Source organism: Pezoporus flaviventris, unplaced genomic scaffold (genome assembly GCF_033815535.1).
Source record: "Pezoporus flaviventris isolate CSIRO_AGI_PZ_B2104156 unplaced genomic scaffold, CSIRO_AGI_Pfla_v1 ptg000001l, whole genome shotgun sequence".
NCBI lineage: Eukaryota > Metazoa > Chordata > Aves > Psittaciformes > Psittacidae > Pezoporus > Pezoporus flaviventris.
Window position 1 is genome coordinate 2,430,527 of NW_026892549.1, and position 17,400 is coordinate 2,447,926.

Below are 17,400 nucleotides of genomic sequence, written 5' to 3' on the forward strand. Positions count from 1 at the left end.
GCTGGAGGAAATTTGCTTCCTTCCACTTCCCTTTTATAACCAACTGTATGAAATAAGAGCCTGGGCTAAGTCCAAGGGACTAAACCAATTATGATAAATAGCTAAATCTGTGAATATGTAACATCAACTGATCATTGCATAATTACTTATACTCCCGAGGCTATGGTAAAAATGTGGCAGCAGAAACATCGTTACTTTCATCACAGTAATTATAAATCATCATCACTGCATTCTTGCAGATAAAGCTGGATGAGTGCCACCTGAAACTCTCCCTTCCCTCTGTCTCAGATTTGCTTCTCCACTGTCCTATGAATTTATTTTTACACACACACAACTGCTCTGCATGTTTGCCAATAACACTTCAAACCTGCCTTAAATACCTATGGACCTTTAATTTTATAAGATTATTCCTTGCAGATAACCATTTCTGTTAACCTTTATAATGATGTATGTGTTACCACATGAACGCATTTCTCGGGCTGAAATAGTGCACATCTTTTACAAGATTATAACCAAATAATGTCCTTGGATTATAAACACAATTAACATTATAAGGTTTCAAATACTAAATATTAAAAGTTGGCCTCTAGCTTAGTAGAGAGAAAAGATGAAATAAAGTTAGGTGAAGGATAATGAGAAGGTAAGGCCTTACTTTATGGCAATGTGCCATTGCAGCTTATTTAAAAAAAATCAGACTATTTTGCTTCCAATGACTCTGGCCAGTGCAAAGTGTAGATAAGAAGAAAGTCCCCCCCCAAGATGAGCACATAGGCAGAGAAACAGTTTTCCAGAAAAAAAAAAAAAAAGGAAAACAAACTTCACAGTAAATGAGAAAAACTAAGTAAGTAACTTTGAAGTTCAGCAAGTATGTAATTGTATAGCTCCTACTCTACAATATGGTATGCTCAGTGCCTAATTACAGGTGTGAGATGAAATTCTGGCACCACTGGAAATTTATAGAGTTATTTGGAATCAATATCTCAGATTTCCTCATTCCTAAATTGTTATGCCTCATGGCTCATTCTGCAAATGTAAATGCACAAGTGCCCATACGTGTGCCAGATCATGGGCTAAAATCCTCATTCAGATGAGAAGTTGTACCTGAATAAGCTCACAATTGTAGAAAGCATTGTTCAAAGTCAGTTATTACTTGCTTTAAGTGGAAGTAACAGAAAGTGGTCCTGCGAAAAAGGAGATACTGAGAACCTCCAAAACCTCAATAACCATCTTTAGTCCTTTTCCACTTGGTAATTTCCACAGCAAAATTAAACACCCCTCTGAACTCCACAGGAAAGTAAAGGCTATCTAAGTTTTAATCTTTGCTATCCTCTTCACTACAATACATGCTTCAGTTGGAGAAATAACCAAACAAAAAGCAGTCTAATGTGACAGACAAATTAAGGAAAAAAGTAAAATGAGAAAAAGAATAAAAACAAGAGGGAGGAGAGTGTGAAACAGTATGAAAGGAGAAGTTGTGAAGACACCTTTTGCATTAGTGTGGTACACAAAATTCCCCTCCTACAAGGAAATTCAGCAGCATAGCCAGAAGCTACTAGACATGACTTCAATGGCCATCAGATTTCAAAGAATAAGTTTCTCAAAAGGTGACTATCTTTCTTTGTGCATATTTTGATGAGTACCAAAGGTTCTGCAGATAAGAAGATGGGAGAGTGCATCTGAATGTTTTATTCTTACCTAATCTTGAGTTCTACTGCCAATGAGAAGTTGCTACCTGTAAACGTGAATTATCAACTACATGACTGATATACAAATTGCAACTACTTGCAATTTTTTAAATCATTCTACAGTGATAGCTTTTGCTTTGGCTGGCCAGAATTTGTTATGGTTTGTTGGGTGTAATTTGTTAACACAGTATGCTTCCTACAGAAGTCAGCTGTACACTTCAGCTGTCTGCACATTAATGTAAAGGACTAAGAAATCTGGGAAAGGATCTAACTCTGCTTAGACATCACAAAACTATTTGCAACTCCAAAAACAATAGATTTGATTTTCCTTACAGAGAAAACAAAACCAAGAAAGGGCTACACATATCCGTGCACTAGCTCCAAATCTTCTTCAGCATAAATCGTTTACGGTTTTGTGTGCTTGTGATCCTGTAACAAGAAACAAGCTGAAATTAGAAAGTTTAGAGATATTACAGAGTTCTTTTAAAGGACCACATATTAGATGCATTTAAAAATCTTAATATAAGCTTCTGGAACACAAATTGAAAGCAAGGAGAACCACCTATTGTAAAGACACATAATGAAAACAGCAACAGATGCCTAAACAAAGATTCCATTATAAAACAACTTAAAAGCCATGAGGTGGAATTTTTTCTTAAATTTCTAAAGAATAGTTTTTTTTCCCCAGAGACTGCTTTATGGGGAAAATACTGAAGTGTGCCCTCTTCCTTGGAGAAAAAAAATCTTTCCCCTGAAGCACTAGATTATGCAAAGAAGGCAGTATCTGAAAAATGACCTTCAAAGACAATGAAGCTTAGAATTTAGTCACAAGAGCAGATGCTATCTATACGTATTTACTAACAGATCACAGAAGGCTTTTCAGGAGGCTCTTGTAGTACTTTTTCTTTCCCTCTCCATTTCTTTTTTTTTTTTTTTTAACTGAAGTCCAAATGAGAAAGCACCAAGAAGCATCTGCATTACCGTTAATGGATACTGCTCATAGAAAGATTTTCTTCACCAGACACACATATATTATGACTGTCGTACAAATGCTCTTGGTCTGAATAACTTGACAAGGAGACCTGAGTAACGGTCTGTGGGCCAGTTCTGAAATGCAGTGTGAGCATCTGTGCCCAGAGACTACCAGGCTAGGGTCTGACACAGAGTATGTAGGACACTTCAGATATTTAGGAAGTCTTCCAGTGCCAAACAAGTGTAAAACAGAATTATTAAACCAGGATCCAGAACTCAGAATGTAGTTTACTTTAGATACTACCAGAAAAACTCCTAGAATCTCAATTCTTCTCCAGCAGCACCCAAAGAAAAGATCTGAAAGCACCAGCCAAAATCAGCTATCATCCCAGTGTCAAAAGGACCTGCACCTCTTGGATTTGTGGGAATTTATTGAAAGAGATTATACAGAATTACTAGGCATTGCCAGAATTACTTTAGCCTTCAAAACAGTTCCCAACGGGAAGGTGTAATGCTTTCTTAAATTAACTGGCACAAAGTTTGGACGCTTTCTTAACTTTTTATCAAGATGCAGACCCTCCTGAGGCAATCAGACACATATTTTAAAGTGATAGGTCTTATTTCCAAATGGAAACTATTGTAAATGAAATCATTATTTTTGAGAGCTGAACATAAACGTGAAATACTCCAAAACAGTCAGTCTTTACATATAAATTCTCCAAAGTCTACCAAACCTCATCTCAGAAAAGCAAGCATTTGGTCATTCATATCCCTGATGTGGGAGTCTGTATATTTAAAATAAAAGTGACTCACATTAAATATTCTCTAAGTAAAACAGCTTGACTAGTTTTTATTTGAGCCAAATCTCACCTCTCCTCCAAGCTGTAAATGTATATATATATGGAACCTTTCATCATGCTTGCAGGGTCCATTTCTACCCTCTTTCCCTGAGAACAACTCTGAGAATTAAAAGTACAATGCATAATGACATTCAAGATTAGTGATAGGTGTTTTTAAAATCCTTGTTCACCAAACTTGGAAGCTATGGAAAGAATACAAAATATACACCACACATTTGGAAAGTCAGTGCATTAAAAGACGTCTTCCATACTAACACTTTTATTCATTTTTTTTAATACCAGTAATCTCACTAATTATTTTTTCTTCATTAGGCAGCAGACCTAAAAAAATATATTAAATATTTATATTTTGTCTATATTAAGCACTACAGAAACACTGTTTCCAGTTTTAGAACATTCCAGTACAGGCACTGGTGATTAATAAAAACTAATCTGATAAAACTTGCTTCTTAACAAGGATGAAAACAAATAATTATAAAATTCTTTATGCAAGGTAAAGAAATCCCTCTTATTTTCGGCCTTTGAAAAATAAATCCATATTATGCTGAAACTACTGAGGTGAGTGGGAGAGAGGGAAGTCTACAAAGAGCTTATTTCCAACACTATAAAGATGATGTCACAACAGAATTTCTTGGTTAGCACAAAGGAAAGAAAATCTTACTTATCAGACAATCCTATTTGTGTATCTATACTCTATCAATGTGTAATATCTTAAAAACATCCCAGCCCTAGAGTGGTTTGTAATGATTTGCTCATAGCTTGCCTCTTCTTCTTACAAGGCACTTCCACCACCCACAAGTAACAGATTTCTATTTCTCTACTCATGAGATTCCGCAACAGGAATAATCCAGAATTTAGGAAAGGGCTCAGAGTAAAACAGGTACAATCTTATAACAATTACTGAAGACCTGAATTCTGCAAGTTCAAACCAGCAGAGCTGATAACCCTTTTTTTTTTTAATTTTATTTGGATTAATCTTATCTGAGAGTGAATTAGTAGAAGTGACACACTTTTCAGCAACAGGAAAACCTGTCTTATTTATGGTAGAATAAAAGTACTCTTGTTATTTAGCTCCGCCAAAGAACTGGCTTTTAAGAAAACTAGAGCCATTCTCAATTATTTCAAAATGTATCAAACAACTGCAAAGAAACTACCTAAGATCTGCCCTCTGGAAGCATACACTATTTCTTCCATATTTATTTATAATTTCTAAATGCACCTATTTATTTTCCCATAACATAGAACATGATTTACAAACAAGAATAATGTAACTTGCTCTACTGATACAAAGGAGTTGCTGTCTAAAATCCCCCATCAAAGGAGGAAATGTCCACTGTTTTCCATATTAGTCATCTTAGGTGCTGCCATTAATATTTATTCTCTTTGTAGAAACCTGGAGGGGAAAACAATAGCTTTCTGTCTCTGTCAGGCAAATCTGATGGAAATGGTTGGAAGACATGCATGTTCTCGGGCCAGATATTACCAACCAGAATCATGCCAGCCACTCCTTCCACAGCAATCTGTTAGGCCAACACTATAAAGTCATACTATAAAGTCCCTAGCATGAAGCAGTTGAGAGCTAAGAGCATACAGATCTGGGATGTGGGAATGAGAAATCAAGGAATACTTCACGGCCTTGTGCTAAATGGTTACAGAAAAGGTACATTTCAGGCAACTTGCAAAGAAATGAGATTGGGAGGTCAGTGATGATGGCAAAGGCTACATACAACCACATTTCTTGCAGTTTCCTGGGTCAGGGTGAACTGCTGCAAAATACCAAGCATGAAGACTTATTTAAAACATCACTGATGGATATCATGTCAGTATCAGCATTAAATTCTCTAGCCTGCACCTTAATATTGCTTTACAGTTAACCAACTATATAAGCACAACGTAAGGTCACAGAATTTACACAAAATTCAGTTAGCTTAAGGCTAACTCAAGTATCTCAGCACTAAAGAGTAATTTGCAATCTAAGTATATCCATTTTATTCAGGCATAAATCCACACAGAGTGTACTTAACAAAAACAGATATACTGACACTTTGAATTATCCTCCCAGTGGGAGAACTGCCCTGGCCATATCAAGACAGACAGATTTCCTGAGAACATGCTCAAGAGGCCAGTTTTCCAGCTAGCTCAGTAAGCTAAACCAGAATTAAAAGTAAATTAGTAACATCCAAACAGCATCTCAGAATCAAGCAGTCTTCAACCACAACAGTCCTGAACACAGCAAATCAGCAACACACCTCTTCAAAACCTGTAATAACACATCTCTTACAGGAAAAGTGATGAAAATCTCTGAAAAACATTGCTTCCCTGCAGCAAGACTGAATTGGCTCCTTCAAAGAAGCAATTGGCTTTTTCTTTTCTTCTTTCCTTCTTATAGCAAAGGTGGTGGAAAATAAAATAATCCATAGATACTTACTGTTTAACACCTATTTGTCTGGCAATAATAACTGTGCAGAGAAGAGATTAAATATATCTGATAATAGTACAGCAGCAAGCATTATAACAAGACAAGCAGAAACTCATTCTCTAATACAAGTAAATGTAGGACTTCTCAATTACAGGTAGAATTTTCCTCTGTCATTACTTGGAGGGTGGTAGGACTAGGAACTGAAAGATAAATTAGTATAGCTATAAATCTGACACGAAGATAAATATTCTAACTATGTTCACAATAATTAACTCGCCTAAACAGTCCCACAATCATTACCCAGCTAAGGTGGAAATGGGAAAGTTTACAGTATTCCTGCAGATTTATAAGCCAATTAAGAGTGACCCTCCTCTAGATTTCACTAGAAAAGCCTCTGGTTCAGCAAAAGCTCACACATGCAAGTAAGAATTTCCCTGAGGAAAGGGGATGGAAGGGACTTTCATCACCTCTATTAAACATGTCTCCTGCTCCCCTGAGAATTACATACTCTTAATGCATAGAGTCCCGTCAACTCTTCAGCCCTTGTGTGGTGCCCTCACACTTGCAAGAAGCAGAACGGACACTGCCACTTCCTCATGAGGAAAGTGCTGCTCTGTACCTTGCATGACCCGGATGTTCCAACACCAGAGATGCACTTCCTATCTTCTGATCTAGCATTAGAGTTAGGTCTTATAGTCCCCCTTCTACCTGAAGCCATCTTTTCCCTTCCATGTGCAGTTTACAGCAGATTTGTAAGAAGCTTCACCAACTAACAGTCAACTCCAAATTTCTGCTTAATATGCACAAGTACGTGCAGATGTTTGCACAAAGTATGAAGTATCTCCCTGCTATCTATGCCATTTTCCCCCTACATTGCCTTTCGAGATTCATTGTTCTAATATAAGAGCCTTCTCTGCCACTGTCAAAGCAGTCTCCTTTATCTCCAATTCTACAGCTTCCCCTTCTCCTTTCAAAACTTAGTCTAAAGAACACCTTTTTTCTCCTTTTGTTGCATACATCTATGCCTGCTTCATCCCCTTTCCTTCCTGCATAATTGCATTTTCAGCTTTGTACTGTATTTTTCCATACAGATAGAATAAAAATTGCTATCTGAAATGAAATAGAATTGTATCACAGCCCACACTTTTGTCCCAGTAATATGCACAATTTGGACTGACTCAAGCTGTGTGTGTATGCAGGTAAAGTAAATTCTGAATTATTCAACACTTAAAAACACTGAAAAATCATTTACTTGTTACAAGCAATAGGATTTATGTTTTATGTCTCCCAATCAATAGCTAGTGTGTCCACACACAGCTGATTTATCCATACTGAAAATATAATTATAAGTCTAGTTTGCTCTGAACCGTAGAGTCCTTTTGTAACACGATTATTTAAATACAAATGGGGTTGGAAAATTGGTTTTAAATGGCTAATCTGTCTTGTCTTCAACTCCAGCTGCAGAATTTACTAACACCATAAACACAGGCTGAGTGAAAATGTAAGAGGTTTTCTGATTCTCCTTGCGATCTGTCTATGCAGCACTCATTAACGGTGAAGTTGATGGGAGCTGTATGCATGCCATGAGAGGAGGATAATAAGCCTTGTAATCTCTACAAAGAGAAAGGAAATTTTACTAGTGATATGTCATATATACTGGTGGGCAATTGTTTGTCTTATTGACAGCCCAATAAAGAATTTATGTACCCAGGTTTCAGATGCACTGAAGGACACATACCATACAGGTGGACAAAATTTACACCCAGATGGCTGGAAACAGCTTTACAGAAGCACCACTTGCAATATGGAGCATTAAAATTGTGAAGACATATTAGGAAAAGTTTCACTGAGGCAGATTTACTCAGAGATTACGAAAGGGGCTACTGCCTTCCTGCTGTCTCCACCATCATGTGACTAATGGCCCATAACGGCCATACAGCAGGGAAAGGCCATGTCAGTACATCCTCCTCCAAGAGACCTCTATAGTATAGCCAGCTGGGAACAGGCCATAACTTTGTCTCTCTATCATGCTGATGGGCTGGGAAAAAATGCAGTTCAAATTGATTTAGGTTGAGTAGAGATTAAATATTTCTGCCAGTTTTAGTTTAAAAGAGATAGTAGAGAAGAAATTTCAACATCCCATTTTCCTTTGCTGGAAAGCAAACATATGAAAACAAAGTGAAACCTCAAATTTCTACTTGAAATCAAACACTTGCCTTGAAACACATGCACTTCTTACACCCTTCTTTTCATCAATTCAGTATATTCCTATTCTGTGAAATGGTTCTCCACATAGTTACACTACCTTCGGAAAACAAATTCACCAGACTATCTAGATCCCCTATACTGCTACATAACCTTCTCGTTCAACAGCTGCAAATGAATTATATTTTCATCAATAAGTTATTAGTGTGAGACATTCAGTAACATCCATACAGCAAAGCACAAACTTCCAGATAGTTTTACTAAAACAGAAGCTGTATAAGTGAACCTGACAGGTCCATTGCACATTAGTATTTTATATTGATACAGTAGACATCATCTAAATGATCCCCAGGCAATAATGATTCAGATTTTACAGCCCTGTCTGAGCTGTGAATCAGTTCTGACCACTTCTTAAGTTAGGAACAGCAAACTTTCTGAAACAAAAAACCAATAAATAGGTAAACTTACAGCCCTTTTAGCTATGCACAAAAACTTAAAAATGAAATCTTGAAAAGCTAAAGTCCTGCGGGACACAGTACTAAAATCTTGTCCTACGGACAGAGAGAAAAATCTTCAAAGTTAAAGCCGGGGGAAGGGATGTGTTTCCCAACCAACCATCTGAGATTTCTGAAATGGTGCATTTTCCAAAACAACCTAGATTTTAACCCTTCCACTTCCTGTGGATGAGAGGTAAACTGTTAACTTGCCACCTTGCACTGACATAGGAGACTCCTACCTTGAAACCCGCTTTAACAGGTGCTCCTGCCCACTCCCAAAGAAGAAAGCAAGAATGTGCTGGTTTTGGCTAGAGTGGAGTCCATTTTCTTCATAGCAGCTTGTATGGGCTATGTTTTGGACTTGTGCTGGAAACAGTGTGGATAATTTAGGGATGGTTTTGTTACTGCTGAGCAGCGCTTACGCAGAATCAAGTCTTTTTCTGCCTCTCACACCACCCCACCTGCAGTAGGCTGGGGGTGCACAAGAAGTTGGGAGGGGACACAGCTGGGACAGCTGACCCAAACTCACCCAAGGGATATTCCAACCATATGACATCATGCTCAGCATATAAAGCTAGGAGAAAATTGGCTGGTGGGCTTCTGCCTGGGTACTGGCTGGGCATTGGCTGGTTGCCAGTGAGCAACTGTTTTTATTTGCACCACTTGTTTTTTGTTTCTTTGTTATGTACCTTTTCATTACAATTTACTATTATTATTATTTTATTTCAATTATTAAACTGTTCTTAACCTACAAGTTTTTTCACTTTTACCCTTCCAATTCTCTTGCCCCCATCCTGCTGGCAGGAGGAGAGAGCATGTGGCTGTGTGTGGTGCTTAGTTCCCAGCTGGGGTTAAGCCACCACAGTCAAGGTGTGAGTCTTGCCTTCCTCCAGTGCAGTCTGTATCAATCCATGGCAAATGGCAGGACTGTGTTTCCACTCAAGGGCAGTCGGTTCCAGCAAACTGGATGTTCCCCCATGTGAGAAAAAACTGTAGCCCGCACTCTGCTGTCCGAGAGATCATGAAAACACACTGGCAATATCAACAGTTGCATCCCCTTCAGCAGCCTCTGACTCCAGCTCATTTTGGACTTCTAGCATGTCTTCTGCAGCAGCAGTGTGAGTTCACTCAGGCCTTAGTAATCCACTGTTAGCCTCCACTCTCTGCTAAATTTTTTGGACTGGCCATATGTGACTGTTAAAAGGTAAAACGAGCCTTACTAATCACTCTTTGACTCTCCAGCGGCAGGATCAATGTAGAGGTGGGAACCATGGAGTCTCAATTGGTGTGATACTGTTGCAGGTGCACTGCCATGGTAGCAGCTGGTACCTGCTGCTCTTTAACCCACAGCAATCCCACCACAGAAGGCTCCCCTGAGAGACCAGGAAGCTAGACAGCTGTTTAATCTTCTCTATACCCAAGGTAGCTGTGCCAAAAGCCCACCAGCGCCCTTTTGCATCTTTGAAGTACCCTCTCCAGAGGCAGTCTATGCCAAGGGTGCATGAAGCCTTCAGACCAGACACAATAGGATGTTTTTGCCATTCATTCCCAGTTAGGCACACTTCAGCCTCCCAGAGACAGTTCTTGGGATCCTCCTCTCACTCCAGAAATACAGATGGAGTCGGTCCCTTTGTAATCTGATGGTATTAGAGTACAATGTACATGAGTGTCCACTAGAGCTTTATACTCCTGTGGGGCTGATGTGCCAGGCCATCAAATCCATGTAGTACAGTAAAACTGGCTGTCCCTTTCCTCTGCCTGGCCAAACACAAGGCCCCTCTAATCCTCGTTGGAGTCTTCATAACTTCTTTTTTGTAACTGCAAACAGAAGTCCCTTTATCAGGGTCAAAAGTATGATCAGCCCTTCTACTCTGCCCAACAGACACTGGAGCAGTAATTTCCCTGGAGGGATGCTTTCTATTTCCTGTTTTTCCTTGCAGTTCCTGTACCCAAGCTCCTAGTCTCCAGGGAGGTTAACCATCCCACTTCCTTATGTTGTTCACCTGGTTGTGCAGGAAGAACCACAGGGTTGCACACACTGTGTGCCACCAGTATGCTTCCCCTTGAACTGAGAAAGGCTGGCTCTTAATAGCTGAGGCCTTGGTTGGAATGTGTGAGGAACACCTACCCTTTTCTGCTTGCTTGGACATTTTTTGGGTCAGTTTGTCCACAGCCAAGACAGGCCCACATGGAGGAAGTGAAATTATCTTCATATTCTCAATTGTCTGGTCAGTTCTTCTATAGTTGGTGCCTCTGTGTCTGCCCTGCTCATCATCACCAAGGTGCAAGTGTATGACACTGATGCATTTCTTAAAAATGTTTATCACAGGGACTGGATTTTATCTGGGCCTTTGAATGCCTGGTCATCACACAGGTTGTTATAGATAAGCTCCAGTTCCCTCAGACACTGGATATCAATGTTGGTCTCTTTGCTTTGGGAATTTGCAGATTCTTCCTTGAAGGCATATCTGTCCTTCACACTTGACAGCAGTCACTGCCAAAGACTGAGGACTCCTGCCTTTGTTCCAATCCCTTGTCAATTGCCTTATCCTTATCAAGAGAACCTAGCTGTCAGGCTTCTTCACCCCCTGATTCCTGACAACGGGCCCCAGTTACCCCAGCATCAGAGTAGCCAGCTGAGAATTAGCTCTCCTGTTTGACAGCTAAAATCTTTTTGCATATCTTGCAGATCGCTTGAAGGTAGGGATCAGGGATCAGGTGGTTTCCGTCTCATTTATGATTTCAGCCTCTTCCTTTTCTTGTGACAGCGATGCTGCAGAATAGGCTGCCTCTTTTGAATCTTTCTCCTGCTCCATCTTAGGAGAAGGCTCTTCATCCCCTACTAAGCAAGCTGTGAGCTGACTACTGCTGCCATTGTTTCTTTTTAGACATTGTTTCTTTTTTTTTAGACTGATTTAGTGTGTCTGATTTAGCTACAGTTTCTGTTGTTTTCCCTTTCTTCTTCTTCAGTGTGCTATATAATACTGAGCAGCGTTTGGCAGATGCTGGCCAAGGTCCAGCACAGTGTAGTAAGCCATGGCCTTTTCTTATTCATTTTTTTCCCAAACATTCTTCAACAGGTTCCTATAGGTGTTAAGTTCCATACCACAGAAGATGAGAAGTTCTCTAGACTCCCATACTGCCCCACATGCTGTACCAGCCATGACCATACTCTCACAGAGCCTGTGTCCTATTCTTATATTGCTTGTTAACCGTAGAAAAGTATCAGGGAAATATTTCTAAGAAAAAGCAATAGAAGTATTTAAACCTGAGGACATCCAAGATACCAAGAAGTTATTGTAACAAGGGAGAAATGATTACAGAAAAAGGTAGCAAAGGTGCCATTCTGTATTTCCTTCATAAAAAGAGCTCTCAGAGGAAGAAATATAATTGTTAATTGTCTCCATGAGATGGTATCTGAAGTACAGTAATGGCTTCAGTACCGAGCCCAAATACCAGATTAAGCTCAAGGTCAATGTTTTAATAACAAATCTCCCAGGCAAAACACCACTAATCACTATAGAGCACAGTAAACTGCAAAAGCCAGCAGCAATCTAACATGTACAACAAAAAAAAAAAAAAAAAAGCATGATGCAGATCAGATAAACTAATATCGAGAACAGATGGGTCAATATTGTGACCTGCAACTGTTAGCAGAGACAAATATCTTTTACTATGCTTTGGTCAATCTCTTATAATCTTAAACATCTTAGGGATGTTGTCCGGGAAGCTAGGGACCAGGTTAGGAAAGCTAAGGCTCAGTTAGAATTAAACTTGGCGAGAGGTATTAAAGATAACAGGAAGGGATTCTACAGGTAAGTAGCAAATAAAAAACAGACTAGGGACAACGTAGACCCCTTCTGGAATCCCTCGGGAGAAGTGGCTACACAGGATTTGGAGAAGGCTGAGGTTCTGAATGACTTCTTTGCCTCGGTCTTCACTGGCAAAGGCTCTGACCAAACCACCCAAGTCTTGGAAGGCAGATGCAGGGACTGTGAGAATGAAGACCTTGGGCCCAATGCAGGAGAGGAACTGGTTCGAGACCATCTTAAAAATCTGAACGTGCACAAGTCCACAGGACCTGATGAAATCCATCTGTGGGTCCTGAAGGAGCTGGCAAATGAAGTTGCGAAGCCGCTGGCCATCATATTTGAGAAATCATGGCAGTCAGGTGAAGTTCCCGATGACTGGAAAAAGGGAAATATAACCCCCATTTTCAAGAAGGGGAAAATGGATGACCTGGGGAATTACAGACCAGTCAGTCTCACCTCTGTGCCTGGCAAAATCTTGGAGCAGATTCTCCTGGATGGCATGCTAAGGCACAAAAAACAATGAGGTTCTTGGTGACAGCCAGCATGGCTTCACTAAGGGGAAACCCTGCCTGACCAATTTGGTGGCCTTCTATGATGGGGCTATGGAACTGATGGACAGGGGTAGAGGAGTTGACGTCACCTACCTGGACTTGTGCAAAGCGTTCGACACTGTCCCACACAACATCCTTGTCTCTAAATTGGAGAGACATCAATTTGATGGATGGACCACTCGGTGGATAAAGAACTGGCTGGATGGCCGCACACAAACAGTTGTGGTCAATGGCTCAATGTCCAGCTGGAGACAGTAACGAGTGGTGTCCCTCAGGGATCGGCGTTGGGACCAGTCTTGTTTAACATCTTTGTCGCTGACATGGACAGTGGGATTGAGCGCGCCCTCAGCAAGTTTGCCGATGACACCAAGCTGTGTGGTTCAGTTGATATGCTGGAGGGAAGGAATGCCATCCAGAGGGACCTCAACATGCTTGTGAGGTGGGCTGATGCCAACCTCATGAAGTTTAACCATGCCAAGTGCAAGGTCCTACACCTGGATCGGAGCAATACCAGGCACAGCTACAGGTTGGGCAGAGAAAAGATTAAGAGCAGCCCTGTGGAGAAGGACTTGGGGGTGTTGGTCAATGAGAAAATGAACATGGGCCAGCAGTGTGCACTTGCAGCCCAGAAAGCCAACCGTATCCTGGGCTGCAAAAGGAGCGTGACCAGCAGGTCCAAGGAGGTGATCCTGCCCACTCTACTCTGCTCTTGTGAGACCTCACCTGGAGTATTGTGTGCAGTTCTGGTGTCTTCAACATAAAAAGGACATGGAACTGTTGGAACAAGTCCAGAGGAGGGCCACGAGGATGATCAGGGGACTGGAGCATCTCCTGTATGAAGACAGGCTGAGGAAGTTGGGGCTGTTCAGCCTGGAGAAGAGAAGGCCACATGGAGACCTCATAGCGGCCTTCCACTATCTGAAGGGGGCCTATAGGGATGCTGGAGAGGGACTCTTCATTAGAGACTGTAGTGACAGGAAAAGGGGTAACGGGTTAAAACTTAAACAGGGGAAGTTTAGGTTGGATATAAGAAGGAAATTCTTTCCTGTAAGGGTGGTGAGGCACTGGAATGGGTTGCCCAAGGAAGTTGTGAATGCTCCATCCCTGGCAGTGTTCAAGACCAAGTGGGACGAGGCCTTGGGTGATACGATTTAGCGTAAGGTGTCCCTGCCCATGGCAGTGAGGTTGGAACTAGATGATCTTAAGGTTCTTTCCAACCCTAACTATTCTATGATTTTATGATTCTAAACCCTTCAAGCCCCACACTGGGCAGCAGAAAGGACTGTCATGGTTTAACCCCAACCAGGAGCTAAGCTAAATAATAAGCTAAGATATAATAGTAACAACAATAATAACAACAGTAATGCAACGGAAAGGAAAATAGCAAAGAGAAATAAAACCAAAGAAAGACAAGTGACGTAAATGAAAATAAACCAATGTGCAGTCAGTCCCCGAGAACTCAACCTTCTCCAAGCTCTGTATGCTGAGCATAATGTCATATGGCATGGAATAGCCATGGTCAGTTGGGGTCACTTCTTGTGCACCTGTAGCCTGCTTGCTGGTGAGGAGGCAGAAGATGAAAAGGCCCTGACCCTGTGTAAGCAGTGCTCAGGAATAATTAAAACATCTCTGTATTATCAATGCTGTTTTCAGCACAAATACAAAACATATCCCCATACTACGTACTATGGAGAAAATTAATTCTATCCCAGCCAAACCAGCAGAGGTACAGATTCCTAAGGTTGAAGCTACCAGTCTTGCGACAGATTGATACAGTGTACACTGTTACAAATCGTGGCAGTGGAGGTTACCCTGCGACACTGCTTTCCTAGCTCTGTGAAATGGTCCACTCCGCTGCCTTCCCTTAAGGGAGGTTAACGTTATTTTCTAGAAGTGAGCAATGCAGATCTTTTCTTACAGCTGTTTAACAGCCAGATGTTTAAGAAAAGCACCATCGCGAGCTTGTCCTCATTTTGTCCAAGCATCTGACTTTTTTTAGGGAAACCTTCAACATGTGGCTGGACAGCACACTATTTTTCTTAGTAAAAAGCCTATGGAAATGACTGCTGCTAACAAAACAAATGCTGCAAAATTTGGAATTAAAATTCTATACATGATTCTGCAAACCTCTTTGGCTTTCTTCTTTGTGCTCTGAATGGCTCTCAAGACCTAATTTAATTCCACGAAACAAATCCAAAAGTGCCAGGAAAAAAAGAATCAACTTTCTCTCTAGTTCGCATAAAAATTATACAGCTGGAATTCTTGATCTTCATTAATTCCATAGGCAGGCATAGAAGCTCCTGGGTGTTAATGAGACTTGCCAGTTTAGGTGGACTGTAGAGCCTAATGAAATGTCAAATGAGCTGACTTTGGATTCCTGCTATCAGATACTTCCAACAGCAAAGCTCAGCAATTCTTGCCAACAATCCCTTCAAGCCCTCTGCCTGCGAACATGGAGCAAATTGTTCTTCTGGACTGGAATTATATAACCGGCTCACATGGTCAGTGTGACTTGCAGAGACTAACATGAGGGGAAAAATATTTAGATCCTTCCCCAGTGTAACATTTCCCATATCCAAATTAATTTCATTTTTCCTCAGTTATATACAAAATGATCACCTGCAACCTGTGGTGGTTTCCATTAGAAAAGCATACAAAAATTTCCCCTCCAGAAAGCAAGCTTCCAGGTCCACTTTAGAACTTGTGTCAGGGTCTGCTCTGAATCAACTTTTCACCTGATCATAGAATCATAGAATAGTTAGGGTTGGAAAGGACCTTAAGATCATTCAGTTCCAACCCCCCTGCCATGGGCAGGGACACCTCACACTAAACCATGCCAGCCAAGGCTCTGTCCAACCTGGCCTTGAACACCACCAGGGATGGAGCATTCACAACCTCCCTGGGCAACCCATTCCAGTGCCTCACCACCCTTACAGTAAAGAACTTCTTCCTTATATCCAATCTAAACTTCCCCTGTTTAAGTTTTATCCCATTACCCCTTTTCCTGTCACTACAGTCCCTAATGAATAGTCCCTCGCCAGCATCCCTACAGCCCCCTTCATATACTGGAAGGCTGCTATGATATCATCAAGGAAACCAAGGGAGTTTAGGTTAATCATAAATTCTAATTCACTGTCAAAGCCCACTAGGTTTGCTTTTATTAGGTGCCAGATCTGAAACTTACAGAACTAGATGCTTAAGACATGAAGATTTGCTATGGTAAATTCTAAGTATTGTCCTTTCAAGTTTCCATTTAAGAAAAAAAAATAAAATAAAAGTTCAAGGGTTTCCAAAAAGGAAAGGGCTGAAGAGTTAAACATAATAAAAAATTAATTGATCTTAATACAAAACTTTAACAAGGCATATAATATTTTCAGGGAAAGAACCACTTAATGACACCACATGTGCGAAAAATATCTCAGTTCTGGATTTTTGAGTCGTAAGGGCAGAAGTCAAGAGGCAGGTTAATTGATCCCTATATTTAGTCCAGAATGAAATTCCGCTGGTTTAAAACAAACAAACCAACAAACAAACAACAAAAAAAAAAACCAAAACAAAACCAACCAACCAAGCAACCAAAACAAAACCAGCCAACCAACCAACCAACCAAACAATACCCCAAACAAACAGGTGTAAGTATTTGGAGCAAAGACAGCCTAATAATATGACTTCAGAAGCAACAGAAGCAGAGCCACACTTGACAACTTTATAATCATCCTTAGGACAAAGTTGCCTTTCTAAAGGAAGAAGGATTTCATTCACTTTCCCTAAATCAAACCATGATAAAAAGACAGTGTCAGTGCAATGGATTTTAAAACGACAAAAGTTAACCTCCCTCTACAGCACCCCGATTGTCTGCAAAATGTTCAGGAGGAAAGCCAAGCAGCCCTTTTTTCCTCTTCCAGCTGCACAACTCTCCTCATTCACAGTCATTAAGTTCTGGAAGAATAATCTGCTTTCATAACACAGTATTTAACCAAGGTGTTAACCAAACAAAAATTTAACACAAAACCAGAACTCTATTTTGTCACTTTTAAAACGTCTCCTTTAATTTTCACGAAGAATGCATTTCATTTACCACCACATACTGTTATGCTACTAGGGCTATTTTTCCCTCAGAACTACAGAACATAGCACAGAGAGGATGCTAACATTTGTTAACAATTCACATTTTCCATATAAAAGGAAGACTTTTAAACTCTCCACCCACACCTGAGGTGGTACTGCTACTGCAAGCAGTCCTAATCACAGCACCTGTCACACGCTGAACTTGTGACACAGCAAGCATCAAGGCTGCATTAAAATTTTAGGAAAAGCCTTGAGCATTTTTAGCGCATCTGCTAAATCATCCCACAACTCACTGAAGCTCCAGCCTTCTCCAGCCGAGGAGCAATCTACC

The 17,400-nt window shown here is 40.5% G+C and overlaps 1 protein-coding gene and 1 long non-coding RNA gene across 3 annotated transcripts in view; both read right to left on the reverse strand.

Moving 5' to 3' along the window:
• LOC133273976 (uncharacterized) overlaps positions 1–17,400 on the reverse strand; it is a 929,536-nt gene that overhangs the window by 209,282 nt on the left and 702,854 nt on the right. The gene's annotated exons all lie outside the window — the stretch shown is intronic.
• CNTNAP5 (contactin associated protein family member 5) overlaps positions 1–17,400 on the reverse strand; it is a 299,193-nt gene that overhangs the window by 202,466 nt on the left and 79,327 nt on the right. The gene's annotated exons all lie outside the window — the stretch shown is intronic.